Source organism: Carettochelys insculpta, chromosome 12 (genome assembly GCF_033958435.1).
Source record: "Carettochelys insculpta isolate YL-2023 chromosome 12, ASM3395843v1, whole genome shotgun sequence".
In the NCBI taxonomy this organism is placed as follows: Eukaryota; Metazoa; Chordata; order Testudines; family Carettochelyidae; genus Carettochelys; species Carettochelys insculpta.
This window is the reverse complement of record NC_134148.1, coordinates 40,631,954-40,659,566: the sequence shown is the minus strand read 5'-3', so window position 1 is coordinate 40,659,566 and position 27,613 is coordinate 40,631,954. Positions and strand designations below refer to the sequence as shown.

At 45.4% G+C, this 27,613-nt stretch overlaps 1 protein-coding gene across 6 annotated transcripts in view; it reads left to right on the top strand.

Annotated features, from left to right (window-relative positions):
• Nucleotides 1–27,613, top strand: part of MEGF11 (multiple EGF like domains 11) — a 442,774-nt gene that overhangs the window by 127,310 nt on the left and 287,851 nt on the right. The gene's annotated exons all lie outside the window — the stretch shown is intronic.

The window sequence follows — 27,613 nt, the reverse complement described above, 5'->3', positions numbered from 1 at the left end:
AAAATGGGAGCTCTGAGGGAAGACTGAAAGAACTGGGTTTGTTTTGTTTGGAAAAGAGAAGACAGAGAGGGGACACATGGTACCAGTTCTCAAGTCCCTAAAAGGGTGTTGCAAGGAGGAGGGAAGAAAATTGTTTTCCTTCACCTCTGAGGGTAGGACAAGAAGCTTAAACTGGAGCAAGAGAAGTTAAGGTTGGGAATTAGGAAAAATTTCCTGTCAGGATGATTCAACACTCGTTAAATTGCCTGGAGAGGTTGTGGAATCTTGATCAGTGGAGGTATTTAAGGGCAATTTAGACAGACATCTGTGATGATATAGATGGTGCTTGGTCCCACCAAGAGTTAGAAGACTGGACTTGATGACCTCTCAAGGTCCCTTCCAGTCCTCTGATTCTATGATACTACAGCATATTTTTCTAGTGTAATGTTTTTCTATCTGGTTCTTTCTCTTTCTAATGTGCCAGGTCCCACACTGGATTTTTGTTTTTGTGTTTTTTATATTCATTTACAAGAGCTATTTGCACTCTGAAGATCAGGCTCCTTATTGATCCTTAACTGCAATCATTACAGAACCCACCAAAGGGAATTTCCCTCTTGTTCGAGGAGAGTGGCATAGGTGGACCAGGGTGTGGCTTTGTTTTCACGGCTAAAATCTTTTTTTTTTTTTTTTAAATCTCAGAGTAACGCACCAGAGTGTATCACAGCTATCCTAAGGTAAAAACACAGTGAAGACCAGGTGTATAATTTTTACCAGGAAGTACACAGCTCTGTCCCCTTTCCAGGGGTTTACTTCAGTGTGTGTACCTCACATTAACACTACAGCGTTTGGTCTTCCCTGTTGCTCACCAAGGAACAGCTCACATTCACTTATGTGCTTCAGTTTCCCTGAGGCACAAAATATACCATTTCCAGGGCTGAAGGCAGCTTAGCTCTGAGCCTGCTTTAGGATCCTTTTGGTCTCTTCCTCCTCCACATCTCAACCTCCCCACCCCCCCCCCGCCACCCTCCTTCCTTTCTTAAGCCAGGGATGAGCCAGCTTCTTACGTCAGGCTCCACTTTTTGTCCCTGCCATTAGCAGGTCCCCTCCCCCTCAATCCATCTAACATAATCCAAACTGATGGAAATTTCAATTATGTTCATATGAAAAAAACCCCTTTCAGTGTGTGTAAGAAGATAAGTTTGTGGAATGTGTAAACATCATGAATCGGCCTATAAATGTGAATGCTCATACATAATACAAGTATCAGAGAGGTATCCATGTTAGTCTGTATGTTCGAGAGCAACAAGAAGTCCTGTGGCACCTTGTAGACTAACAGTCTATATTATCATCTGTTAGTCTGTAACGTGCCACAGGAGTTCTTGGTCTCATACATAAAACAGTAACACATATCAACATTTTTAATAAGAGGCATGAACCTGAGACCCAGTAGCCAACTGTGCTGTGCCTTCCCTTACGAAATGTTATGCTGCCCCACTCCCAAGGGTCCCACCCTGCACTTTGCATACCGCTGCTTTCAGCCATCCTGCCACTTTTTATTCGTTATTTTTGTTTGTTGTTTTACATGGTGATCTCTACTTTGGTACTGGCACTGGACCATCCCACACCTAGAAGTGTTCAGTGCCCTGCTCTTGCCCCATGGCAGAACTCCCGAGAAGCAGTTGGGGTCACCAAGAGGTTCACCTAGTTGAATTGCCTTCCCTTGCTGCCTTAATGAAAGCAATGGGAGCAATTTGGAGCCTGGGATTCAGCTCAGATCTTGGATTCCAATGTTTCCGGTACACTGTGCACCTGTGCAGCCACTCTGGAGAGAGTTAAGTGCCACTCATCTGATTAGCAGAGTGCCCACAGCTAGGTTTTTGTTCCTACCGGTGGTACTTATTTGCTCATGACTCAGTACCCACAGAAACATTTATTCCGCCCTGGATGGAAAAAAATCCACCCAATGGATGGAGAAGGCTAGAGAGAACATTGCTGGGGTGCCACTGAGGAAAAGAAACTCCAGCCCCTGCAGAGTAGCTGCTCCTTCATACTGCTTCACTGAGCCAGTCCTTTAAAATCTATTTCATTAGCATTAGTGGGAGTCGATAGCATGTGGTGAGGGGAGACCATTTCCCTCAATGTGTATACTGATCAAAAGAAAGTTTGATTAAAAAACAGCGTGTAGATTAAAGGCTAATTGGGTCTTCTCTCATTAATAGCAGCCTTTATTTCTTGCAAAAGTTAAATGGCTTTGTAATTAACAATGAATGACATGCTTAGTGTGGTGAAAGCTGAGTTTAACACTCTGTTACTGGAGGTTTTTTGTTTTTTCACCCTTTTCCCATCTCATTTATTGTCCCTATAAAGAGCAATGTCAAATATGCTTTTTTTTCCCCCCATTGCTACTTCCCATGTGGATTAGCACTGATATGCTTTGCTTAGTGCTAGCTACACAAGTAATCCAGAGATGCTTGGCTCAGCCTTTCATTCCAGATTGCCTCCTTCTCCCTTCTCATATCAGTTCTGAAGCTGCACTGTGGAGTGCAGATAGGTCTGGGGTCAAATATTTTTGGTTTTGGAGTTGTGAATCTGCCCAATCCTGCATTGTCTATTGGGAGTGAGGTTGCTTAGGGACAGGGAACAGTCTTTTTACATGTCTGTGAAATGCACGGCACAGTTGGGAGTCCAGTATGACGCTAATCACTGTCAAGAATGGCTACGTCTACACGTGCACCCAACTTCGAAATAGCTTATTTCGATGTTGCGACATCGAAATAGGCTATTTCGATGAATAACGTCTACACGTCCTCCAGGGCTGGCAACGTCGATGTTCAACTTCGACGTTGCTCAGCCCAACATCGAAATAGGCACAGCGAGGGAACGTCTACACGCCAAAGTAGCACACATCGAAATAAGGGAGCCAGGCACAGCTGCAGACAGGGTCACGGGGCGGACTCAACAGCAAGTCGCTCCCTTAAAGGGCCCCTCCCAGACACACTTTCATTAAACAGTGCAAGATACACAGAGCCAACAACTAGTTGCAGACCCTGTATATGCAGCACGGACCCCCAGCTGCAGCAGCAGCAGCCAGAAGCCCTGGGCTAAGGGCTGCTGCCCACGGTGACCACAGAGCCCCGCAAGGGCTGGAGAGAGAGTATCTCTCAACCCCCCAGCTGATGGCCGCCATGGAGGACCCCGCTATTTCGATGTTGCGGGACGCGGATCGTCTACACGTCCCTACTTCGATGTTGAACGTCGAAGTAGGGCGCTATTCCCATCCCCTCATGGGGTTAGCGACTTCGACGTCTCGCCGCCTAACGTCGATTTCAACTTCGAAATAGCGCCCGACGCGTGTAGACGTGACGGGCGCTATTTCGAAGTTAGTGCCGCTACTTCGAAGTAGCGTGCACGTGTAGACGCAGCTAATGAGACACATCCAGATTTAGTTTCTGCATTAATTGGCCATACTAGTGACAGGTAGCATCCCCATCTCTACCTAGCTCCTTGCTATAGAAACCTTGGATTCTGTATTTCCACTCCAAATCCATCTGATGAAGTGGGTTTTACTCATGAAAGCTCATGACTTAGTTAAGGCTATGTCTACATAGTGATGCAACGTTAAATAAGATTAAATTGCATGTTATGTTGAGTCAGTCTCGAAATAGGGTATTTCAGGACAGCGTCGAATTTCAAAATACGTCACTATTTCGAAGCATCCCCTACCCCTCTCTCAACAAAAATATTTCAAAATACTGGGCATGTTTTCTAGACGTGGAGTTACTATTTCAGGATGCTTCGGTATTCCAAAATAGCTCAGCAGTGTAACCTTAGCCTAAGGTGCCACAGAACTGCTTGCTATTTGCCTTTTCTATGCTAGGGGAGTAGCTATCAACTTAGGTTCTGATTTTTAGTGCCTTGAAGTACCCAGCAAAACTGCCACTGCCTATAGTAAGTTGGGAGCAGGTTTATGTGTCTGTGGTCATTTCAGTGTTAGTGGTGAACTTGTGATACAATAAATTGAAGGATCGACATAATTGTTAAGAAGTTGGACAAATGTTGGCACCTATTGTGTGACATTTCTTCACACAAAACTCTGGCAGAATCATTTCGTTAGAACTTGTACCACTAGTTCAATACTGGTAATTTTTCACTACTGTGTGCCATTGGGCTGAGAAGAGCGCTGCTTTCCCACTATGGACAAGAGTTCACTAGGAAGTACAAGTCCATCAATCTCATTTCATCGGTGACTTAAGATGGACGTGACTGCCTCTCCAGAGGTGAAAGGGTTAGCGAATTAATCTGTTTCAGCATCTTACCATACAACTCTGAGGGAGGAGTTTGTGGCGTTTGCTTTTATCGCCCCACTAGGCAAGATTTAAAAGAAAACCAAACCAATCACATGTGAGAAGTGCACATATTTTCCCCCATCTCCTACACCCCCTACATGTGTTTTAGAAATAGTCCCTACTTGTAGTTATGTAAAATAATTTCCCCCTCTCTGCCTATATTTATACATACCAGAGCTTTCCGCTGAACTGCCTCTGAAAATAAACTGCATCCTCTGGGTAGCATATCAGAACAACTCTGATTTAGTGGGCTTTGTTTGCTATGGTAAGCTTTTGACAATGCAAGTGCATAAAGTACAGAATTTTTTTAAACAATGTCAAGATTCAAAAGCCTTCAGGGTGTTCATAAAGTATTTAAAAAATGTATCAACTAAATTAGCATCTGTGGTAGATAAAGCAGCTTTGAGCACTTCCTTGCTGCTTTAAAAAAGAAAATGGTGGATCTTTTGTTCATTTGCCCTGTGAGCAGGGTGTAATTGAGGCTTTCCCTTTAAAAAGTGTGTCAGGTGGAAAGAGCCCCCTAATTCACTAAATGGACAGCTTTTTGTCTAGGAGACCATTGTTTTCTTTGGTCTGTCTCTTTTAATGGTTTGTTGCAGATAAGACTTATATAAAGGATCCACAGGACAAGTTTATGCTACGTAGCACAAGGAGCAAAGATCCATTAGAAGAAGTGTGGGGGAAGGCAGAAAGCCATGCATTTTCCCCTCTACCCCTACTCCTGTCGGGGGGGAATAATCAAAGGATAGAAGGCCGGCAATTCACTTTTTTCCTTCACATTTTGGGTCATGGAGTATTTTAATGACAGACAGTTTTTAATTTTCGAGACTGGCATTCTGTTTTCACTCACTCTCTGCTACCTGTGTCTGCACTGTGTGAGGGAATGGCTTGGGGGTTTGAGACTAGCAAATGATGCCCTTTAGGTCATCAGTTCAAACCCTACCACAGTGAGTGTAGTTTGGTGCTTCTCTGGGATGAAGGTAGGTGGTTTCATCTTGCTCCAAGTGGGCAACTCCTTGGGCTTGTCTACACTAGCGCCCTACTTCGAAGGGAGCATGGTAAGTAGGGTGTTGGGAGTTTATTAATGAAGTGCTGTGGTGCATATGAAGCACTTCATTAAGCAAATTCCACCCCCACCCCCGCAGCAACTTCGAAGTGTTAAACTGTGAAGTGCTGGCTCATGTCTAGCTGCGGCTCACCTGCTGGTACTTTGAAGTGCCTGGCGTACAAAATTTAGAGGGGTAAAGGGACTTCGAAGTACCCCAGGCACTTTGAAGTACTGGCGGGTGAGCCGTGGCTGGACGCGAGCCAGCGCGTGGAAGTTTAACACTTTGAAGTTGCCACAGGGGGGAGTTGGCTTAATGAAGTGCTTCATATGCACCACAGCACTTCATTAACAAACTCCCAACACCCTGCTTACCATGTGTGATGGAGTGGGGGATACCTGTGTGTATGTGAGTGGCTCACAGAGGGTGTGGGTCTCCTGCTGAGGGTAACCTTGATGACCAGGTAATGCCTTTGTACTGGAGACAAAGGAGGAGGTGGAGCCTGAGGGGTTTGAATTGGAACTGGGAGTTGGGAAGCAGTTAGTCTGGGCTGGGAGAGAGACAAAGGAGGGGGCAAGGCCCCAGCTCTGGGGGCCCCTTGTGGCCTCCTCTCCCCAACATGGATTGGACTGGCTGTCTCTGCTGGCTGTATTGACGCTTCTGTACAACGCTGTGTCCTGTCGGCTAATACACCCGCTGTTCTCCTGCTGAGTGAGAGTCACTCCTGCCTGTGGACGGGGTGCAGAGCTTGAGGACCCCCGAACCCCATCACACTACCATGCTCCCTTTGAGGTAGGGAGGTAGTGTAAACAAGCCCCTTGTGTCACAAAATATTGTCAGCATTACTACTAATAGGACTGCTAGCAAGGGGACCTTCTAGGAAAGCTGCAAATTTCACTGTTGGAATCTCAGTTCTACCAGTCGTGGTGTTCTATCAAGGTCAGTCTAGGCACAAGGTGGTTATTGTGGTCCTGCCTGTTGTGTCAATAAACAGAGGATTGGATTTCATCCCATTGCCAGCTGATGTCATGACCTTTAAATTCACTTTTGAACAAATTAAGAATTATGTCACCATGAAGAATGAGGTCTCGGGTAGCTCAATGCTTATGCCCGCTGCTTCGATTGCTTCTGTGCCTGCCTTGTTCCCAGCCCTGCTCCTGCCCAGTCTGTTCCAGCACTGCTTCCGTGCGGGTGTCTTGGTTTCAGTTCCTGGCTCTGGCTCAGACCCTTTGGCTGTGACCTTGGATTCAGTGTCTTACTCCTGCTCTGACCACGTGACATGATTCCTATTCTATCTGTGAGGCCTGACCACCCGCATCTGGGTTCCTGGTAGTTATTACAGTACAGGTTGACCTCCCTGGTTGGGCACCCTCAACCCCGAACAAGGGAATTTGCTGGACGAGGGAGATCCTCCTGCCACAGCCCCTGCCCCAACCACTAGCTCTGCTTCTTGACCTGGTTGGCCACCCTGCCATGGCTCTGATCTGCCAGGAGTCTCTGGACCAGGACCATCCTGCCAAACCAGAGATGTTGCAGGACCGGAGAGTCCTTGTTTAGGGATATGCAACCAGTAATATGAAAAGGGATTATAATGTATAAGTTGGTGATAGACGTCTCAGTCCAAAAAGAAGAAGATGATTATGTATAAATTATTTTTGGAAACTGATTTTTATTATGAGTTTTAAATACTACATTCCCAAACTAATATTTTAAATAACACAAATGACAATTGCAGTATGTAATTTTGGAGTCAAGTGGTATGAAAATTCATACCTTGATGCATTTTACTTGGCATGCAAGATTGCATACATAGTGTTGTTTGTTTAAAAAAAAATCCTATGAGAAGCTTGTTTTTTTGTGGGTCTGACTGTTAAACATCTGTGCACTAGACATAACAATTCCAAAGCTTCCTGCCATCTGGATGAATTACAATACTTGTGATTTGATGCATGTGATGGATCAAGACACCAACATGGGAGTCAAGGGTACTTCTGATGAAAGGAAAAATAATAGCGCCTGTGATCAGTGCAAAAGTTGGACGCTCAAGGAAAACACTGACTCAGCAGTTTTAATATCCTGAATATTCATAGCGGTTGCTCGTATTGTGTCAGATTTGTTGATGGTTTTCTTTCTTCCCCCCCACTGCCTGTGGATCATTAAAATCTTAAATGTTGAATTGTGATTTTAAATTTCCCTTGGCCAGCAGTCCCGTTACTTAAAATATATTTTTTATGTTTTAGCAGGTTTCCAACAATATTTTTTACTGTTGTAGAAACACTCATTAATGCCAGCATTACTGCTTTTTGTAAGGGCCTTTGCGTGATACAGTACATTGTTCAAGCATCCAGCAGTCTGTGTATCCATAATGCAACATTAATAAAGGGAAGTGACAGAACAATGCAGAGACACTTTGTACCAGGGAACATACATGCTTTTTTCCTCTGATTTTATAGATGTGTGTGTGTGTGTGTGTGTGTGTGTGTGTGTGTGTACAGACTTGCGCGCACACAGCACAGAAGGCATTGTTTATGTAGCCTTAGTAATGACAGAATTTAAGTGAAAATGGACAATGTTCTTAGCTCAGATATAATATGGTTTGTTTGGAACTCCTCATTTTAAGCCCATCATATGTGTGTAATGTCACACAGGTTTGTCTGTGACCAGTAACAAGAATACTCAAGAACTCCTCCTCCCACACCTCTTCCTAGCTGTGAATGTCTTTGGGACAGTGTTCTTCCCTGCTCAGTCTTTACTCCAATGGACTAGCTCCAATGGACAAGGTCCTTCCTAGCTGAGTCCTGAGTGAGGACCTTTTTGGTGCAGATGTGATGGGGCATGATTCTCTTCTCCTTACACCAGTGTAAATCAGTAATTGCCTTGAGGTGTAATTCCCTTGAAGCACTTGAATGTGTTACCTAGAGAGATGGTGGACTGTCCATCCTTAGAAGTTTTTAAGCTTGACAAAGTCCTGGCTGGGATAAATTAGTTAGGGTTGGTCCTGCTTTGGGTAGGAGGCTGGATTCTATGACCTCTTGAGGTCTCTTCCAGCCTTAGGATTCTATGATTCTAGGTCAATGGAGATACACAAGAGGAAACTGGATGCCAGCAAGGGAGGATGATAGGGAAGAGTTGGGTTGGCAGAAGGAGATTTAGGAGAGTTTATGGACATGAAAAGAGAGAGGAGTGGTGTGGAGAAGACTATAACAGCAGAAGGGAAGCAGGGAGGCTATTGAAAGTCCCAAAGTGGATTAATATTTAAAGAAAAGTGAAGACACACTGGTTACCCAGGGAAAGGAGGTAGTGTTACTTTTTGTTGCTACGGAGCTTTCTGGATGCTGCAGGCTGAAAATAGAACAGTCAAGAAGGATACAACGGGTGGGATCAAGGTTCAACAATGTTTGGGTGTGTTTGTGTTAGTACCACTTCAGTGCAGGAGGGTTAGTGGGACGCCAACATGAAAGGGTCACAGATACATCCTATGTGGATTCCCTTTCAAAGTCAAATATCCTAGGGGATAGTTCTGCTGTGAAGTTGCTTAGTTCTAGCTAGCCCTTTAAATGGAGAGTTCCCAAAGACAGTCTGGTGGAAATCATCATCATTCCATTGAAATCAGAAGAGTCTGTGTATTGCTTTTGAGTTATTATAGAACCTTCTCCACAGCTCCACTTCTGATTTAATATCTCTGTGCTGCCCACCTCCTTCTTAGTCTTCTCCCACCTTCTCATTTTGTCCTCGCTGCTCTTTGGTGGAGTTATGCTGATTTTGCCCTAGGAAAGGATCTATTCCAATGTTTTCCACTTGGTGTTCTGTGGAACCCCGGGGTTCCACAAAGTGAAAATAAGGGTTCCCTTCTGTGGCTCCCTGCCCTGCTGCCACTGAAACAGTAGAACTAAATTTAATTGCTTTAATAGCCAGCAGGGTGACTGGAGGGATCTGGCTGTTAAACCAACTGAATTTAGTTCCATTATCTCAGTAGTGGCAGGGATGGGCACTACAGAGAGCCCCTCCCTTACCCTGCTATCCAAGTAGTCACACCCTTCTGGTGGGCGTGGCTCAGCTCACCCCCACCGGTGGAACACCTCCATGCCAGCCTTCCTTCCACTGGGCACACGTGGCTGTCTGACGTAGGCTCCTCCGCCGGAGCCACGGATGGATTAGTCCGGGGGGCTGGTTTGGGGCTGAGGTAGGTTAATCCGGAGGATGGGGGTGGGTGGTTTGGCGCTGAGAGGGGTTAATTCTGGGGTTGTGGGTTTGCGGGATGGGGGGTGGATTTAGGGGATGAGGGCTGAGGCAAGTAAAGCCTGCAGATGGGGGGCAGGTTTGGGGACTGAGGGACGTAGAGTCTGGGAATGGGGTTATGCAAAATTCTTTCAAGTTGAAAAGGGTTCCATGGCCAAATAAAATTGGAAAACACTGGTCTATGTTGAATAAGACACTGGATTATAACGCATGCCACATGATGACTCAGAAATCATCATATGTGAGAAACTGCCACTTATCCAGTCAGTGCAGGTTTATTATTGGCTTCTCAGTCCTCAGCCAGTAGCTGACTTCAGCCAGTCTCTGTCTGTTTCCATTTTTTGCAATCCTGGCATGAATAATGGTTTCATATGAATCTTTACATTGCAATTTAATGAAAAGAAATTTTAAGATGCCTGGTTGGTCCTGGCAGCCATCTGTGCTGCCATGCTCTTGGCTTGTGGGAGTGGCATTGCCGAGAGTGTGTGCGCATCAGGTCTTTCTTTCAGCATCAGTGTAGTCCTATCATCTGTTGAGGAAGGCTCTGAGCCATTTGGCATGGGTGGTGCTATCAATGGGCCTAACCATGGCCCACATTTCACTCAAAGGCCTAGGATGCTGAGCGTACATTTACACTTACTGGGAGATTGACCCAGTCAGGGTCAATCTTCTGGGGTTTGATTTTGTGCACCTGGTGGGGACATGTGAAATCAACTATAGGGGCTCAAGAGTCAACACCAGTACTCATCATTACGGGAAGTAAGGGAGGTCAACAGGAGAGTTTGGCCAGATGAGTCGATTCCAGCTACACAATTGTTGTAGCTGGAATTTAGTGTCTAGGATCAACTTCCAAGTCTAGTGTAGACCTGCCTTCAGCCTGTGCTGAGAAGCACCTATTCACATGAGAAGTTGCTAGGGGAAGTGAGTGGAAGCAGCAGGATTCTGGCTGTCCTTGTGTGTGTGATTTTTTTTTCCTTGCATCACTGCTTCCTTACACACTTGTGTGGGAGGCACTAGCCTGCAGTGAATGCGGACAAACTCCAGAAATGGCACACATTTTTACACCCTGGCCCCAAATAATTGTGCTTGTGCTTGATAGGTAGAGTGAGAGTGGTGACCTCTTGAAATCTATAATATTGAAAAAGAAGGAGGTGTGATATGAAATACATGTTTAAAGTGCTTTATTAACCACTCCTTTCCATCTCTCTGCAATGGAGTTATTGTCCTCAGTGCTGAGGAAGATCTAGAATGTGGAGGTCAGGGAAAACAAATAGCAACTAAATCAAGATAACCTTTAAAAAGGACTCCTGGTACAAGAAGAAAATCTGAGCTTGCATCTTTTTTCACTTTCTCCCACTGTTATCTCCTCCAGCTGTGACCCTCCCCTGACTGGTCCCTTGTTCTTTGTCATACCACAGCTTCCCTGAATTTCAGGACATTCGGAAGTAGGGGGACACATCTCTAACAGATTCTTTTGTTGATTGAGGAAAAGAGCTACTCATATCCTGGACCAGGTTTTTCTTTTACCTTTTTTGGCTGCCTCGCACCTTTTTAAACTCTAAGGTAACCTCTACATCAGAGAGTTTTGTTGAGAAAACTGGGGGTTGATGACAAAACTCTTGAAGCATCTACACACACAACGTGTTTTGTTGACAGTATGTCAACAAAACTTGGCACTTACGCCGACAGTGTTCTGCATCTCCGTGATGAGGAATAATGCCTTTGTCAACAGTTTGTCAACCTTGTTTGCACACCGGACTTTTGGTTCACCGGGCAGCCCTGTTTGCTGAGCTTCGGGTTGGCTATTCCATTGAGAGAGTGGCTGGGCAGTCTTGGATTGCTCTTTTGATCTGCTGTTGTGTGTAGATGCAATCTGTCGACAGAAGTTTTGCTGGAAGATCTGTTCCGGCAGTAACTTTTGTCAACAGATTGCTGTAGTGTAGACATAGCTCAACTGAAAATGAATCAATATCACTATGACATTTGCCAAGCAGCTAAAACGCACTAAAACTGACCTATAATGGTACCATATCTGATCAAACAGGGTCATCAGTAGAACCCTGAGTGAACTTCCTGGTGTCTGTAGCTCTGTTGCTGTAATGGCAACAGAGATCATTCATCAAGCTTGTGTAAGATAATCTTTCAAATGATTTCCCAAGATAATTTAATATAATAACCTAGATCTGCCATTCTCCACTTCCAACTTAAAAGCTGAAGGTAGAAATCATATACAATACTTCCCTTTTACATTACCTTTAGGAACTTGTGCGCTAGGAATGAGATTATGTTGCCTTATCACTTCCTCTGAATTGCTTACCACAGATCCTACTGATATTAAACTTGCTAGAAAGCAGCAATGCCAGAAGAACCTGTCGCATCAAGTCTTAAGTCAAAATGGTTCCATACAGTGACATTAGCTATGCTGTGCGATACATGACATCATGCCTCATGAAAACAACCCAGCTACTGAACTGCATAACACAAACAGATTGTATTTAATTATTAAATGGGCCTTCAAAACGTGCATGGAACTTAATTAAGTAACCATAGACAGTGAAATTTGTGTGTGTTTGTAGTGTCTGTGTGTTTGTATGTGCTTTTTTTTTTTTTAAGCCTGTGATTTAGGAGATAAAGTCCCACTTTTGCAAATCTGTCGCTAAGTCACTTTGGAAAATAGTTTGGTGCCTAAAAAAGCATAGAGTTGCCTAGTGGGATTGCCAAAAGTACATAGGCACTGAACACCCATTGGAAAAAAAATGAGCAATAAAGGCTCTTAAAAATCTCAGCAACAAGAACAAGCATAGATGAGTGTAATGTTGAATGCAGGGGGTTTGGACCTGGTCTCACTAACTATAGAGCAAGTGAAAGCTCTGCCATTGGATCCGATTTTTGCCTCCCTTCCCACATGACTAGAGTGCTCTGAGCATTCAGGACAGTGGCTCATAGACTTCCCTGGGAACAGGAGCAAGCCTCTTGTCTCTAGATAGGACTATGAAGAACCAAACATACTTTTGTAATATGAGCTTCAGTTTTTTTCAGTGGTGCTGAATACCTGTAGCTGCTCTTATTAACTTCTCTGGGACTGGTGAGTGCCCAGCAGCTTTGAAAGTTATCCTCCCTCTAATAATAAAAATAGGTGCTGGTAGTGAAGCTAACTAGCCAGCTATTGCTTTCAGTGGTGCTCTGGGTGGCCATGCTAACTTTTTGTTTGTTCATATAGTGCTTCAGTGTCTGCGTGTTCAGCATTGATGGCCTTGGCCCCATGGAGGGGAAGGGACTAAAAGAGTCAGGAAACTTTAGTCACCAAAAGTAAACTGAAAAACGAGTGATCATTTGAAATGGCCAGAGGTTGCAACATGAGGCAGGTAACATGCTTACATTTGTCCATTGCAGGTTTGTAGGGGAGCCTTGCATAAACTAAGCACTCATTTCTGGTTCCCTAATTGTTCTCTGTCAAAGAACAGGGTGATATTGGCTAATTGCTTGAATAGTAAAGCTCCACAAATCCACAGGTATGCGTGGCCTGTTTTTGTGGAGTGTGGATGGCTGCAGACCCAAATTTTCTGACTAAAGCCCTGAAAGTCTGCAGATATCTTCTTTCTAGCCACAGATCATTTCTTCAGACTGTAGGTACAAATTTTGTATCCATACAAGGGTCTCTTGAACAGTATCTCTTAGTCATTCTGAATTGAGTGCTGTGTAAAAGCATAAGTCATCCAACAGATGCCGGGCTCCTCTGATGGACTAAAACACATGTATCTGTAATCAAGATCCACCCCCAACTGGATCACCATGGAGAAATCTTTCTTTGCTGCAGGGCCAGGTTTGGTGTAAGCTCCTCTGTGGATTGGGCAGTCCCTGTGCTTTCCTCTCACATACTTTTTTTTCCTGTAAGACTACAGCATTTAACTTTAAATTTGCATGCAGCGGTGTCTTGGGGCCTGTATGTCCTGTGGCAGGTTGGCAGCCGAAAGGTTAACAAAGCAACTGCCTGCTCAGTCAGAGCTGATTGGCAGCCCCACAGCAGCAGTGAGGAAAAGAGGTGGGATGGTGGGCAGAGACTGAGTTGTGATTTCTGCGGCAGAGTGGTGAGAATATTCCGGAATGCTGCATCGGTTTCAGGCAGGACAAGAGGCTGTGGGGAGCACAGAGATACGCAGTAGCTTAAGGAGGGTTGCAAACAAGGGTCCTGAGCTGGAACCTGGTGGAACGCAGTGGAAGCCCATCCCCCCACCAACTCCAGTCAGGGGCTCTTGGGGGGGAAGTGTCTTAAAGGCAGGTGGCCTAGGGCTGATTAGCCCCTGCTGGAGCCACAGGTTCTTAATGCCCACCATTGTGAAGGTAAAGAAGCTATGGGGGTCCTGGCCAGGAGGGCTCTGGTAAGAACATGGTCTTGGCAAATGCAGAATTGGGTTTGATGGCATAAAGGGGGTTGGAGGGTTGCACCAGGTAGTGTATCCCCTGCCTTGGCACAAAGGGGGAGCTAACAGACAAGGCCCCCATCTTATAGCTGGTCTATGTCCAGGGGTGAAAGGAACTTGACATTTCTTATAGGTATTGTCTTACTGCAACCTGGCTCTTTAATTAGCTCCTGGCTGGCTTTGCCACAGCTCAGCCAGCTCTTGCTGGAGCTGTGCACCTGCTTCCTGTCACCTCTGGATATAACCCAGAGCAGCTGAGGCCATTGAAATGGAGAGTGAAGTCTGCTCCGCAGCCTTAGCTAACGAGCCAGTCGCCTTTTAGTTCATGTGGTAGAAGCTCCTGGCGTTAGCCCAGGGATGGGCCATAATTTTTGATTGGGGGTGGGGGGTGTTCCAGGAATTTAGTAAGTGATCAAGAGCTGCCCTCGTCTTCGATAGTCACAGAGGGGTTGTGTTGCCTACAATGGAGGCTCTGCACAGAAGGAGCTCAGGGGAGGAGACTGAGGTGAGGTGCAGGAGGGGCTGTGGGCTCTGGGTGCAGGAGAGGAGCTGACCTGCAGGAAGAGCATAGGTTGGAGTGCAGGGTCTGGTCAGGAATTGTGACCTGGGGTGGGAAGTTCAGGAGTTTGGCTAGTGACCTGGGGCAGGACGGGATTGTGACCGGAGGCAGGGTGTTGGAGTGTGGGAGGGGGTTGGGGTGCTGGTGCTTGCTCTGCCCAGGAGGTGCTTACCTTAGGTAGCTCCCAGACAGCAGCCCAGCAGAGCTCTTGGGCGGGTTCAATGCCTGCTTCTCCCCCAACTCTTAGTCAAAGTAGCTGGCTCCAGGGTGTGTGCCTCTGTGTGGTGCGTGCCATGATTCCATGAGCTGCCTGCCTCTGTTAGCATGGCCCCGGCGGTTCCCACTGGCTTGCGTGTGGAGATACTGGAGCCTGGACCCTGCCAGAGGGTGGCATTCACGGACCAGAGTATTGCAGCAGCTCAGATCTGAAAGTCTGGGGCTGATCCAGCCCACTGGCATATTTTATCTGTCCTCGCATTAGCCCCCAAAGATCCCAGGTTGAGTCCTGCCTGCCAACAACCAGGGCCCATCGACAGTCGAGTTTGAGTGTCGAACATCATTTCCCTTAATAAATATTTCTTGAAGTCCTCCAGAAAAACTCTGCTTGGGAATTGGAGCTTCATAATAGTAAAGGGTTTCCCTTAACAATTAATTACAAAGGCAAGATAATGGGCCTGAATCTGCCCTTACTGCACGTGAGTAACTGAGAGTCCTCAATGGAGTCACACAAGGATCAGGTATCAGAGAGGTAGCTGAGTTAGTCTGAGTTAGCTGAGTTAGTCTTCAAAAACAACAAGAAGTCTGACACATCTGACAAAGCGGGTCTTTGCTGGCGAAAGCTTGTGCTCCAAAATATCTGTTACACAAGGATCAGTGGCCTGTCATCAGAATCAGCCCAAGTCATTGTATGGTAACTTGTGTCCTGGGGCTCTGCTTCAGCTGAGTTCCATAAATACATTGAAATGTAGCTAGTATTTAGGTGGAGTTTTGTCTAAAGGTGAGACTGCTGTGTTGGTATTGATATTGTGATCTTCAGACAGATTGGCCCTCTATCTCCGATCTCATCTGCATGACCTCCATTTTCAGCGTGTGGACTCATCTGAAATGAAATCTGACTTTGGTGCTATAGGACACATGCTATATAACAGCCTGGCTTCAGTCACAGCTCTAATGTTTGCAGTTTGGCCACATTCACCCTATTTGTGATGTGAAGGGAGAAAAGAGGATTCTGTTAATTTGTTTGCTGGTGGTTGGAAGATGAATGAACAGGGATATAGTTTGAAAAAAATCAGTACTTTCCTCAATGCACTACAGGACTAAAAGTCAGCTTGGGAAATCTGGGTAATTTGTTTTTATTAGGTTTTGCATTTCCGTGCAAAGAATTCAAGATGCAGAACATGGCCAGGAGTTTGCCATTTGTCTGCTCTTGATCTTTCTATTGTACAGGTTGTACCTCTCTAATCTGGAACTCTCTCGTCCAGCACTTACCATGGGTGTGGTCCCATAAAGTTTTTCAGCCACCAGTCCTGTCTCTTAGTGTTATGGGCTGTTATTTAGCTCTAATTTACCCCAACTGTCTTCCAAGAGCCCAGTGAACAGTGAAAGTGTTGGCAATGCTGCTAGAGAATACTGACCCTCCACGGTCCGGCAGATTCTGTAGTTCAGCACTGGTCAGTTCCTGAGGGTGCCAGACTAGAAAGGTTCAACCTGTGGTAATAACATTTTTGTGCACCCGTTCTTACTAGCATATGCAGGAAACACCTTCTGCCCATGCAAATAATTTGTCAATGAAGCAGTGTTGCTTACAAGACAGAAAATACATCTTTAATGGGAAGAGGGCTATAATTCATGGCAAAGCCAGCGCTCAGGGAATTATGGATATGTGGCAATCATTTGGGATAGAAAAATGTCTCACAGGAGCTGGGTTAGGACAGATTGAATTTGTATGATAGGGAAATGAATTCTCTTAATATTCTGGGTGTGTAACTTGTAGCAAAACATGCAAGTGTTGCAATTCTGAAGTAGTCTCTAGATAACCCAGGCTACCTCGCTATGAGACTGCACTAGAACATTTAGGGCCAACCTTTGCCTTAGGCCAGGTCATTGTGGTTCCAATTGGACATCTAAGGGCAGAATTTGGCCCTTGTAAATGTTATAAGAGCTTTTTTGGTAGTAGCCCATTTACTCTGGCCTTGTCCCACATGCTTCCGTTATCACAACTTAAATCAGTAAGGTCTCAGACCAGCGTTCGAACATATCATAGCTCAGCCTGATGTCAGTAATGCCGTCATCAGACTAAACCAGGGCTAATTGTAAATCAGAGCAGGGTGTTGGGGAAATAATGGACTGAACTGCCTCCCATGAAGGGCATCCCAGGCCAGCTGCAGGGTTCTATGTGGTCTGGGCCAGGCATGCTGGAAGTTCTGACCTGACTATATAGAAATTGCCTCTGGCTTCATCTGAAGGCCTCTGAGTGCTCCTACCTGTGTGTGATGGAAATGCTCACTTTTCTCTGGCCTCCCGCTCTTAGCCACAGGAAGGATATGTTGGATATGTTATCACTTCAATCTATCTACTTGCAGCTGGGACTCCTCTCCCACACAGTGCCATCCTCTGGGTCACCTTTACTAGCAGTGCTCCTATGCAGCCTTGCCTGTAGAGCTGTCCTCCCCACCTAAGCACTTGAAGCAGGGTACCAGTCCAGATTGCCCCAGGAGGGAGTTCTGGCTGGCACATCAGCCCCTGCCTGTTCAGGGTGTGAACGTGGTTTTGTGTTTCCTGTGTGGGGCAAATCAACTTCACCCTTCACAGGTTCTGTCAGCTGTTCTACGGGGGCAACTCTCCTTCCTTCATCAGACACGAAGCCCCAGAAACTCCTTAGCTAGGTTGCAGCTCTTCTCTAGCTCTTCCTAATTCCAATTTCACAGCCTGGTGAGATCTTATTTCCCCCCAGGAGAAGGGGGAGACGCATTCCCTCAACTTAAGGAGGCTGGCCAGCTCTTCTGCTTTTAGTACATCAGAACATAAGAACAGCCATACTGGGTCAGACCAAAGGTCCATCCAGCCCAGTATCCTGTTTGCTGACAGTGGCCAGTGCCAGGTGCCCCAGAGGAGGTGAACCGAAGACAATGATCAAGCAATTTGTCTCCTGCCATCTGTCTCCAGCCTTTGACTAAAGGCTAGGGGCACCATACTTTACCCTTGGCTAATAGCCATTTCTGGACCTAACCTCCAAAAATTTATCCAGCTCTATTTTAAACTGTGTTAGAGTGCTGGCCTTCACAGCCTCCTCCGGCAAGGAGTTCCACAGGTTGACAGTGCGCTGTGTGAAGAAAAATTTTCTTTTATTAGTTTTGAACCTACTACCCATTAATTTCATTTGGTGTCCTCTAGTTCTTATATTATGGGAACAAGTAAATAACTTTTCTGTTTTCACTTTCTCCACACCATTCATGGTTTTATATACCTCTATCATATTGCCCTGAGTCTCCTCTTTTCTAGACGGAAAAGTCCCAGTCTCTCTAGCCTCTCCTCATATGGGACCCGTTCCCAAACCCTTAATCATTTTAGTTGCCCTTTTCTGAACTTTTTCTAATGCCAATATATCTTTTTTGAGGTGAGGAGACCACATCTGCACGCAGTACTCAAGATGTGGGCGTACCATAGTTTTATATAGGGGAAATATGATATTCTTTGTCTTATTTTCTATCCCTTTTTTAATAATTCCTAACATCCTATTTGCTTTACTGACTGCCGCTGCACACTGCGTGGATGTTTTCAGAGAACTATCCACTATAATTCCAAGATCCCTTTCCTGATCTGTTGTATTTAAATTTGCCCCCATCACATTGTATGTATAATTGGGGTTATTTTTCCCAATGTGCATTACCTTACACTTACCCACATTAAATTTCATTTGCCATTTTGTAGAGCAGGAAGAGTAGCTTTCCCCTCCAGGCCTCATTCAGGCAATACTCTTATTGACGTCAGCGTTTTTCTGGAGTGAAGCCAGGAGCACCACATCCTTCAAGATCAATCATTTGCTGCACAGCATGAGTGAGGAGTGGTTAAACATTTCTCTGTTGCTTAGGAAGCACAATTGGTTGTAATTTGGCTAAATCCATGGTATGCCCACATCCTGAATACTGCGTACAGATGTGGTTGCCTCATCTTAAAAAAATACTTTTGCATTGGAAAAGGTTGAGAAAGGGCAACAAAAATGATGAAGGGGTTGGAAAGAGTGCCAAACTGAAGAAAGATTAAAAAGACCGTGCATTTTCAGCTTCGTTTTCTCTTTTCTAAGTGGGGATATGACAGAGCTCTATAAAATCATGGCTGGTGTGGAAAATGTGAATATGGAAAAGTTTGTTAACTTGTTCCCATAATAAAAGAACAAGGGGTCACCAAATGAAATTAATGGGCAGCAGGTTTAAAACTAACAAAAAGAAGTTTTTCTTCACACAGTGCATGGTAGGCCTGTAGAACTCTTTGCCAAAAGATTGTGTGAAGAACAGTATTTTAACAGGGTTCAAAAAGAACTAGGTAGGTAAATCCATGGAGATTAGGTCCATCAATGGTTATTAGCCAAGATGGTTTGGAATGGTGTCCCAAAACACTGTCTGTCAGCGGCTGGGAATGGGTGACAGGAGAGGGATCACTTTGACTGTTCTGTTCCCTCCCTCTGGGGCATTGGCCTCTCCTGAAAGACAGGAGACTGGGCTAGCTGGCCCTTTGGTCTGACCCATTATGGCTGTTCTTACCTCAAACAGCTCTAGCATAGACTACAATTTATAGGCAAAATCATGTTAACACTATGGATACTAAGGATCTGTTTCCAAAAGAAAATTGGGCAAAGGAGGATGTCTCTCAGAAAGTGGTCTTGCTGATGAATTTAAAACAAAAATAAAAAAACTTTTCCTAGGTCATGTGCTGTGCTCTGCTGAGTCAGCCCGTTTTAACCTCATTAACAAGTTGAACAAGTGTTTTACCTCTTGCCAAGTGCACTAATGGTTGTTTTGAACCTTGCAGTTGAGGGGGTGGAAAATCATTTGTCAGGAACTGTTAAATGCTGTGGATTATTGTATTGTAAAATTGATTAGCAGAATTGACGGAAGCCATGCAGTTTTCACCTGAATGTTGACGGGGGGAAATTTATACTTTTAGCTGGAGCAGCAGCAGGGACTGTATAAAACCAGTTGCTGACTTTAACCAAACCACAGTTTCTAATATTTAAACCATTTTTAAAGAGTCGTTGGAGGCCCAACCCTACTTGCCTTGAGGACGGAGGGCAAAGATTGGACCTTAAAAGTGGCAGGGTCCCTAGGGACCTAAGTCTCATACACTATTATAGAAGGAAAATAGTACAAGTTTGCCTTCCAGACACAATGGTCTGAGATCTGACTCCATGGGCTTTACTTGGATGGGGCTGCTACGCTCTGTGAGGATTCCTTGCAGAGAGTGAAATCTTGGCCAAGTTGATGCCAATGGCAAAACTCCCACTGACTGTGCTAGGGTTTCACCCAGAGGTGCATATTATTGAGGGGCATAAGTCACCTTCTTATTCAGCACAGCAGTTTGAGGCCTGCAGTGGGGTTGACAGCTACCATGGGCTCTGTGGGCAAGGTATGTGGCGGGGGACAGTCCATGGCCTGAGAACGGGCAAGGTCTTGGTCAGAAAGGAGAAGGCCATGGCAGTCAGTGCTTAGTGCCACCCAGACTGCAGCATCCCAATCCTCCCCAGCCCATGAAGAATGGCACACTAGCAGCAATTGAAAGGGAGCTGGGGCTTGGGCTGCTGCAGTAGTAGCAGTGGCCAGGAGCTGTGGTCCCTGGTGAAATTGCCTTCTTTGCCTCCTCCATCACTGGGCCTGTGACACTCCCACTTGAAGTGCATGTCCTAGCCCCACAGCAGCTCTTCACTGCAACAGACGTTCCCAGCTTTGCCTTTGGGGGCAGGGAGTTTGTTTATAAACAGAGGGAGGTAGGGTGATTAAGATAACAAAAAGGCTTGTCATTCACGTAAGTGAAGGATTGTTAGATGATCATGAAAACATTGCCAGTTCTGTTCAACTTATTCATACATGAATATGAAAAGGGGGTAAACAGTGACATGGCAAAATTTGCAGATGATGCCAGATTACTCAAAATAGTTATGTCCAAAGCTGACGGCAAAGAGTTACAAAGGGATCTCACAAAATCGAGTGATTAGGCAACACAAGGGCAGATGGAATTCCATGTTGATAAATGCAAAGACATGTATATAGAAAAATATCTCAACTGTACAAATGATACAAAATGATGGGGTTTATATTAGCTGTTACCACTCCATAAAGTGGTCTTGGAATCCTTATGGATAGTGCCCAGAAAACATCTTCTCAATGTGCAGTGGCAGCCAAAGAAGCTAAAAGCATATTGGGAATCATTAAGAAAGTAATAGCTAATAAGACAAAATATCCTATTGTCTCTGTATAAAATCATGGTATTCCCGCATCTGCATGCAGATTTGGTCACCCATCTAAAAATAAATATATATCGGATTTGGAAAAGGTACAGAGAAAGGCAACCAAAATGATTAGGGGTAGTAAGGAACACCTATATGAAGAGCTCTTAAAAAAAGCTAGAAGTTTTCATCTTAGAAAGAAATAACTAAGGGGTGAGGAGGATATGTTAGAGGTCTAGAAATCCTGAATGGTATGGGGAAAAAATGGAATAATGGAATGTTATTTACTACTTCAGGAACAACACTAAGGTCATCCAGTTAAATTTATAGGCAGTGGATTTAAACCAAACAAATTCTGATGTTCTATATAAGAATTTGAATGTATCTGCTGCCTGCTGTACCCCACTAGACTCCACTCCACTCCCCTCCCAGAGCTGAGAAAGCACGCAGGAGTCCTGACAGTGTTTTCTCTTTCTCTGCAGAGGTAATAAAAAAAGTAAGAATACACATTAACATTTTAAGCCTAATAAGTGTCCCTTCCGTGACTTTCCATAAGATAGCACAATATGTTATATTGGAGCTGAATGGTCTAGTGTCTATTATTCTTTCTTTTATATAGGAATTAGATACAGTGCTCCTGTCAACTCATTCTTAACTTACCTGCCCACAAACTTGAGCTTTCAAATGCCTTAGTAGTTACTGGGAAGAGGCAATGTGTGTGGGGGAGGTCAGTCAGGATCAGTCCCCCCTCCATTTTTTTTTTTTTTTTTTTTGCTTGACTTGTGTAGAGCATGCTCGGTAACACTGCTGAAGCTGCTGTTCTCACCCTGCTCCCTACCCCATCTTGGCTGTACAGGTCACTCCCCTACCAAAATCCAAACCAGTGCCCGTGTTTAGTCCTTTTGTTGAAGGTGTCTTGGCCCAGATGTAGGGAGTCCCAAGTGGTAAGATTCCACCATGACCTATCTGGTAGTGAAAGGTCTCCCCCTTTTTGGAGGGTTTTAATGGTTTCCATAGAAGAACAGCTCTTCACAGTAATATTCTCCTCCTATATGGCTCACAATGCAACCACTCAAATATTACATTATGATACAGAAAACGGATATTCTAAGTCAGATTTATAACTACAATAAATCACAAACATTCAATAAAATGTGAACATTAAACCATCTTATCACTTGAATACCTGTTTTGTTCATATTAACCCACGAGGGAGCCAGACAGATCCTAACTGTGTGTCTGTCAGTGACCAGTTGAGATGTGGTGATGTTGGCATTAGCTCACACCTGACCTGTCAGATTTACAGCACCTGTCTCCCCAACTCCCATGAACCTTTAGAAGCAAGCGCCACCCACATAGGGGCTCTGGTCCTGGACCCTGGCTGTATGGCTCTGAAACAGTGGTGGGCCTACAGGCCATACACAGCTCACTGGGATTCTATGTGTGGCCCATGAGGCGTTTTGTTTACCATTGCCCAGGCACAGGGTTTCCATCTGCATAGTTTTTTTCTGCTGGTATTTTTTTCCTGCCATGCGCATAAAACAAGGGCACGTGAAGGGAGGTGGATGCATACAACATGGATTGTGAGAGTTGTGCACCTCTTCTGCAGCCAGTCAATGGTGCTGCTAGGATTCAGTTGGCCCACCCCACAAGTTCTGTGTACGCAAGTGCGGTTAGCAAAACTACCCTATCCCGAGAGACGGCCTTGGTTATGACTGTCTTGCAGCCCACTCAGAGGGCGGGCCACTCATGCAGTCCGCTCCCTAGCCTAGGTGGCCTGTCACTGATCTGAAGGCTCCCCCCTTAAATATGACTGTGTTCTTCGCACTGTTGAAAATAGACATCAATATGTCTTCACCGCAGAGTTAGCTTGGGCTCTTACTTAGGTTTTCTCCTAACCAGGACTCTGCTGAGCCAGGGGGAAGGAATGGCTCTACAGTGTGCTTCAGGGAAATGGTTCCTGCAGGTCCTGCCTTCCTTGCTACTCCCACTGGTCAGCTCACCGCCAAGAGGAGGGGAAGGGCGTAGTGCCTACAGCAAGCATGGTGCCATCTGTGTGCCTCCTCTCCCACTCTGAAGCTGTGCAGAGTGGTGCTCAATGCCCTACCCTTCGCGTTCCAGACCTGCATCTATACCCCCAGTCTAATCCTGCACCCTCCCTCCGACCCAGACCTTGTACTCCCACACCCAGCCTGCTCCACACTCAAAGCTCACTCCTGCACCCTATCTCCTGCCCAAACCCCCACATCCTCAATCCAGCCTGTTCCCTGGCAGCCCCCTGCAATGCACTGAACCCATTGTTTTTAGCTCCACCCCAGAGCATGGGAGGCCCCACAAAATCTACTAGCCCTGATCTGTCTAGACTCTGGGATAGAGCTGAAGGGTAGTGAGGCAAATGTCTTTTTGTTCTTGGCTTCTTGGTTTGGGACCACATGTATAGAGGATTTTCTTCCTCAGTTGGGGGCCAGGTCAGTTAGGGCATCTGGGTTTTTTCTCGTGTGCGTAAGCCCTCACAGACTTTTTTTTTTCCTGTGATTCAGTGGCCCCTTACCCAAAAAAGTTTCCCTACCCCTGCTTATAAGTAGCAGACATGATCAGCCCTAGCATGCTGCAAGCTCCACGGCCTGGAGATCTAGATGATCTTTCAGGTTATCAGGCAAAACACTAAAATTTTCTAATCAACTCTTTAGTGTCTTGGAGCCCAACATTGCTGCAGCAATTAAAAATAAATGCTAAAGTTAAAGAAAGCTGAATGGGAATGTAAAGCCTGGGAAGAATTTAACAAGTAAGGCTCATTCTCTGAGGAATGACCTTATATGTGGAGTGAATCACTGTTTGTAATTATAAAGTGAATAAGCGATAAGCATCAAATGAATTGTTTCAGAACTCCCTTTGTTGACTTTATTCCATGATAAGGAACAGCTGCTGTGTGACCTTGAATATGGTGAAAAATAACTCATGCTAAACGCATTGCTACAAAGTTGGCATTTTGGCAGGACTTTGATGTAGGTCATTTTATTACCAGGCTGAATCAAACTACAAACTGATCTCGTACTCATGCCAAGAATGCTAATAATAAACTGATCAATGAGGTGCTGGATTGTTCAAGAGAAGGTGATCAGGGGAAAATGCAGACATAAAATCACTGGAATTCTAAGGGTTGAAGTGTCAGCTTTTGTGCTAGGAGGATTATATTGCTTGCATTAGTGCAAGTTTTCTTCATTCCAGGGTGTTCTAGCAGTGCATTGAAGAGGACAGTGGCAGAGCTCACACACTATCTTTATTTTTCTTGACCTTTCCATGCAATGACTTTTTATAGTTCTATTAGCTAGTAGGGTCATTTGCAAACCACTGTACAAAGTTTATTATGAAGAATGCCTTGGGGACCATTGTATCATATAAAGTGTAATGTTAATAGAATGAAAAATGAAATTAAATTCTAAAGATTATAGCAAGACAAGGCCTCTCATTTTATATGGGGGAATTTTAATTTTTTTGCTTGCAATCGTAATATTTTGGAGTAATACCTTCTTCTGACCTTTTCATGTGGATGCTATAGATCTGATTCAGTTCAAAGACAATAACAGCATTCCTGATTATAAAATAAACTGACTTATGTTGAACTAGCCTCCACCTAAAGCAGGGGTTTTCTATACCTTGTACATACAGGGCCAGTCAGAAGTAATTGCATTGATTTAAATGGCTTTGCTCCAGCGAGCTTAGATTTGGGGTTCTGCCATGTTTATTTAACAAGTTCTGTTCTGCCTTGGGTGGGCCCGCAGGCAGGAAGACATATTTGGGTCAAACCAACTTTAGAAAGTTGGTGGTCTCCAAAAGGCAAAGTCAGCGACTGGTTGAGGGCAGGGAATAGGTGTGAGTAGACCCCTGCAAATTTTTAGGTATCTGCTTTTATATCCATGGGGTCAGATGCGGTAGTTGCAGGCCATGTTTGCATATTGGAGGTGGAACAAATTTTGTATCTGCGCAGGGCTCTAGGCACGAGTCACAGGGGAATATTTTTTTCTTCCATTTCTCTTGGACTTACAGACATAGGCTAAGATGTGCATAATCTTACCATGCATCACACTGTCTCTCAAATTGCTGTCTATAGCCTACTAGTGGTCTGTAGCTGCCTTGCGAGTAGGCTGTGGGTCCAGGAGTCCCCCGTTTATCACCTGCAGCAGGGAGCCCACACTGGCACTCCAGCTTCATACTCCCACACTGCAAGGTTGGAGCACCAGCACTGGCTTCCTGCTGGGAGTTGGAGGGCAGACAGGAAAAAAGCCCTGAGCATCCCTGGATCCCAGTTGTGTGGGGAGCAAGCCCTCCCCTGACTCGCAGAACAGCCGCAGAACAGCCGCAGGCTTTCCATGCTGCTCCTATTGGCCGCCATTCTGGAACTGTGGCTAATCGGAACAGCAGGAGACGGTGCCTGGGAGTGGTGGTGGGGGGAAGGGAGGATGTGAAGCCAGGGAAGTGACCCCAGTTCCTCTTGTGCCCAGGCCCTGCAGCCACATCCCTCACATGTGCACGTGCATACACTGTGCTGAGAGCCTGCACCTCAGCATGCTCCTGCACCCGGTCTGCCCCAGTCATACTCTGCACCCTCCCTTACTTCTGCACCTTCCCAACCTGTTAAGACACCCTAACTGTAGCCTGCTCCTGCACTCTCCCTTGCTCCTGTACCCATTCCACCAGCAGCCAACTCCTGTAACTTCCGTCCTGGCCATACCTCCACTCTCAGCCCATTTCTTCACTCCCCTCCCTCCCAGCCAGACACCCCACCCCAACCTGCCCCTGCACCCTAACTCCCACCCAGACTCCCCTCCCTTGCCCCTATCCCTATCCCACTCCCTGGCAGCCCCCTCCCGCATTCTGAGCCCCTCATTTTTGGTCTCACCTCAGAGCCTGGGTGGCGGAGGAGCTCATAAAATTCTGGGACTGTAAAATTAATCTGGCCTATGGGAGGCCTTGAACTTTGGTCTGGTCGGGGGGGGATTTGCCTCTCAGTTGTGTGGCCCCCAACTGATTTTTCTGTGAATCAGTGATCCCTGTCCCCAGAAAGGTTCCTCACCCTTGCCATAAATGCATCTGATGAAGCGGGTCTTTGCCCACGAAAGCTTAATCAAGCAAAATATCTGTTAGTCTATAATGTGCCACAGGACTTCTTGTTGCATAAATAAAGACAATCTTGAAACCTTTTGGACATAAATTAAAATTTTAATTATTTTAGTTAATTTTTTTAAATTAGTTAAATATTTTAGTAAAAAGAAATTTGGTAAGTTAACATAGACGGGAGGGATAGCTCAGTTGTTGGACTCTTTAAACTCAGGGTTGTGAACTCAGTCCTTGAGGGGGCCACTTAAAGATCATGGGCAAATAGGTTTAAAAAAAAATCTGCCAAAGATAGTGATAGCCCTGCTGTGAGGGCAGGGGACTGGAGTCAATGAACTCTGAAGGTTCCTTTGAGTTCTATGAGATAGGTGCATATCCCTGTATTGTTAAATTGTTTAATTTTGTTATTGTGATTAATAATGGTTCTGTTCTTACCAGTTATACATGCCCCTTTATTATCTTGTAGCTCTGGTAGCCTCATATGAATGATTTAGTATTTGAGGTATTCAGAGATAAGTGAAGGCCTTTTGTTCGCAAGTGTGGTTGACTGGTGGTCCACAGAAAGGTTGGAATTGGGTGGGGTGAGCTTCAGGCCAAAACGTTTCAGAACCACTGATCTCTTGGGAAGGACACTCACGGAGAGGAAAAGTAGATTTTGCCTATTTGTGTTTTCATGTCAAAATTCATTTGTCATAGTGAAAAATGTGTCTGTCACGTGTCACAATCTGGTGAAAACGTGACATTTTGCAGAGCCTGTTGTACAGGATGCACACTTCTTTTCTGCTGTGTCATGCAGCCTGCTTAAGGGCTGTAATGTATCAGTTTCTCTACCTCGCAGACAGCTCTTTGAGGAATAAGATAAGCTACAATATGCTTCTGTGTCTCTTGCCATTTAAGCTTAAATAATGGTCCAGTAACGCACTGAAAATGCCTGTCAGTTTCACAAGCTGCTGAGGTAACAGAAATCCTTTATGTGGAAGGGAATAGAGAAGTCCCATGGTCAGCCTTCTGCCTCATAAGAGCTATGTCTACACGTGCACGCTACTTCGAAGTAGTGGCACTAACATCGAAATAGCGCCCGTCGTGGCTACCCGCGTCGGGCGCTATTTCGAAGTTATCTTCGACGTTAGGCGGCGAGACGTCGAAGTCGCTAACCTCATGAGGGGATCGGAATAGCGCCCTACTTCGACGTTCAATGTCGAAGTAGGGACCGTGTAGACGATCCGCGTCCCGCAACGTCGAAATTGTGGGGTCCTCCATGGCAGCCATCAGCTGGGGGGTTGAGAGACGCTGTCTCTCCAGCCCGTGCGGGGCTCTATGGTCACCGCGTGCAGCAGCCCTTAGCCCAGGGCTTCTGGCTGCTGCTGCTGCAGCGGGGGATTCATGCTGCATGCACAGGGTCTGCAACTCGTTGTCGGCTCTGTGTATCTTGTGCTGTTTAGTGCAAGTGTGTCTGGGAGGGGCCCTTT